Source organism: Balaenoptera acutorostrata, chromosome 5, assembly GCF_949987535.1.
Source record: "Balaenoptera acutorostrata chromosome 5, mBalAcu1.1, whole genome shotgun sequence".
Classification (NCBI taxonomy): Eukaryota; Metazoa; Chordata; class Mammalia; order Artiodactyla; family Balaenopteridae; genus Balaenoptera; species Balaenoptera acutorostrata.
This window is the reverse complement of record NC_080068.1, coordinates 123,338,144-123,341,503: the sequence shown is the minus strand read 5'-3', so window position 1 is coordinate 123,341,503 and position 3,360 is coordinate 123,338,144. Positions and strand designations below refer to the sequence as shown.

Below are 3,360 nucleotides of genomic sequence, written 5' to 3'. Positions count from 1 at the left end.
AGGAATTCTGCATAGAGCAGGTGGCAGGTGGGCACCCAAGGCAGGTTAAATGAATGTATGACTTAGGAAGTTGAATAAGTTACAGACTGGCATAATTTGGATATATAGTAAATTAAAAAGATTACTTGTATTTACATTCTCATTATTTAGAAATTGATCTGGAGCTTATACAAAGAAATTGGATTTAAAGTGCTGTAAGCAATTAACTGTCAGACAAGATTTGCCTTTTTTTATCACAAATTCAGAATTCCAGGATAATTTTTGTCTTTTTTACATAAAGGGAAATAATTGTAATTGTATACCTTAAAGGAAATAACAAAAAATTTAATATTTGTCTGTTAAAAAGTAAAATGATAAGGTAGCACCAGGAGATACACATTGGCAGGAGATATTCCTATACCTTCAATCTGAATCATCTGAATAAAAGAAAATTTCACATCCCTTTAGATTTCACAAGCTCAAGGAAATGTGAAATAGTTGACATTTTCACCTTAGTGTTTTCACACATAAAAGAGACACCTTTCAAGGGTAAGTAGCAAACTTGCTTTTCCTGTTGAAAGCTAGTTTTGCAACTCAAAGGGCTAATAAGGAAAAAATGTTGCTCTAGAATTTTCTGAAATGCTACAACTCACACATGCAGTAAACTCCTGTTCTACTCACTGTGTCTGCACGTGGCCCAAGTCAGAATCTTAGTTGCTGAATTGCTGAGAATTTAGAAATTATCCCTTCTAAGCAGTCTACCATATAGGTGAAAATCAGAAAAGGTGTAAAACTTGTGCATTGACAGAGTTCAATTCTTTCAGCTTAGTTACACATTTAGTTGTCACTTAAGTTTTAATTGGCTAAAATTAGGCCCCTTGTTTTCATTGAAACTATGCAAAGTTTTTATTCTGCAGCAGCTACCTCATTCACTCTGGTTGTGATGCTTTGCAAATGAAAGTCAAGGTGAATTTTGCATATGTGCATATTACTATTTAAAAATAAATTCAGAGGCAAGATGAGGCAGAGATTTGTGGCCTATTAGATGTTGAAGATAGAAAATTTGGTGCATTTCTAAGCAAGAGCTAGGTCCTGTGGGAGCATAAAAGGCACTTAGGGAAGCAGTGAAAAAGGGCTAGAACACTAGAAGGCCTTCAACACCAGGGAGAGGAGGATATATTTAAAACATTAGTCAGCGAGGAATGATGAAAGGGATTTGAGAACGCAGAGATTATGTTTAGTGTGGTGTTGTTAGGGAGAGCATTTTGGCAGCGGTGGGTGGAATAGAATGCACAGGAGGAACACAGGGATGGAAATGTACCGACCATGTAGGGCTTCCAGGTCAGGCACTGGTTTCTGACAGACTGACGTTTGGAACGCAAGCTGAGTAAGCATAAGTTCCAACCTCCCGTTTCTAACAGGCCTTGGGCACCAACCACATCCTATCCCGCAGAGGCACCGCCAGCAGCTGCTTGGTACCCGCTCCCCAGGGTTCCGCACTCTGGCTCCACAGGCCCCGTGTCTCAGTTCCTGCAGTTCCGGCGGCAGCCAGGTGGCTCCCCCCCCCGCCAGAGGTCTGAGTATCAACTCTATGATAATCTCTCCCTCAAGCTCCTTGGCTCTAATACTCCCAATCTCTGCCTTTTTGTTCCCTTAGACCTAGTTGGAGCTGTCTCTGCAGTTATCACTTCTGGATGACCTCAGTATCCTCTTGGTGCTTTTTTAGGCCTTCAGAGCATGTGTAAGCTGATCTCTATACTAAATCCCTCTACTGCAACACCTTAGTGCAGTTTCCATTTTTCTGCTGGAACCTGACTGATAGAATGAGGGTGAGCGGTGTATCATCTACGTAGACAACATGGCAGGAGCATTGGAACATAGAAGTGTGGGCGCGGTCAGGGAAGATAAGTAGTTAGATGTGATTAGACCACACAGCTGAACATGAGATGTCCTGAAAATTAAGCTGGGAAAAATTAGGGTGGGATTTTAGTAACATATGAAGTGTCTCTATACAAACAAAACTGACTTCTGTAACATGCATCATCCATCCCAATAATTTCCTCAGGAACACACCGATCTAGTCTAATTTTTTAAATGTGATAGGCTTTAAAAATATATGGCGTGCTTGCTTCGGCAGCACATATACTAAAATTGGAACAATACAGAGATGATTAGCATGGCCCCTGCGCAAGCATGACACGCAAATTTGTGAAGCATTCCATATTTTTGATATTAATAATAAAGAAATGGCATTTGTTGAGTGTTAAATATAAATATATATATATATGGAGACTCTTAAGCTTCCCCATCAGGTTAAGTGGCCTATATACAGAGGCATCCAGGGAGATATCTAGGGGCTGACGGATATGGTTCAGAGCCTCACGAAAGCAGTCTGAACTAGAGGTATGTGGTTTGGAATCATCAGTACACAGATGACAACTGAATTTATGGAGGTTACTGAGGTAACCCAGAAAGAAGGCAGAGAGTGCGAGAACATAATGCTTATGGCAAAACATGAGAAGAAGCAACAGTTTCCATGATTTTTCGACAGGGCCCCTGTGCTTTAAACAAATCACTCTGATGTCTGACTCTCACGTTCCATTTACTATTTCCTGCCTATATCCCTGGAATTAGTTGCCTGCTATTTTCGAGCAACACTTGCTGAGATGACAACATGGGATGGTAAACTAGGCTTGGGCTTTAGGTCCAAAGTCTTGGGGTTGACATAAAGACATAAAGTCATAAATTCAGCTTCGTAAGAGTTAGGATCTCTTTAACCTCTCGGGTTCTCTGTTTTCTTCTCTGTAACATTAATAAGGATATTAATCATTAATAACGATTTCATCTCAGGGCTGTTGTGGGCATTAAGAGTCATACAACAAGCAGTTGTTGGTCAGCTGCTAAATGCCATTTGCAAAAAAAAAAATTTAAATAAAAATTTTTTTAAAAAGGGGGACTTCTCTGGTGGTCCAGTGGTGAAGGCTCTTCTCTTCCACTGCAGGGGGCATGGGTTGGATCCCTGGTTGGGGAATTAAGATCCCACATAGTGCATGGCATGGCCAAAAAAAAAAATGCCAGTTGCTGCTTGGTTGTCACTATGGGTAAAGGAGGAAAAAGAGCTTACAGACCAATGGGGGAGACAGACACATTACGAGGTGAATATAATGTAGTATATACAGTGAAGCAATAGAGAAGGTATGAGGCTTAGTGGCAGGGAAGGATTCAGACAGGTTTCAGCTGTTTAGGCTGAATCCTGAGGAAAATATGGGAATCAGTTGAATGGAAATAGAATAGTATACTATTTGGAATTTAATGTCAGGTGTTTAGTAAAGGAGTTTATTTTCTTCCCTTTTACTACCTCCTAGTCCTGGTCAAAAGTCA

At 40.4% G+C, this 3,360-nt stretch overlaps 1 non-coding gene across 1 annotated transcript; it reads left to right on the top strand.

The window, feature by feature from the left end:
- The first annotated feature begins 2,100 nt into the window (after positions 1–2,100).
- On the top strand, positions 2,101–2,207 carry LOC114236495 (U6 spliceosomal RNA). The gene has a single exon (XR_003622439.1). It is a non-coding gene; the product is annotated as a U6 spliceosomal RNA (small nuclear RNA).
- Positions 2,208–3,360: the final 1,153 nt, after the last annotated feature.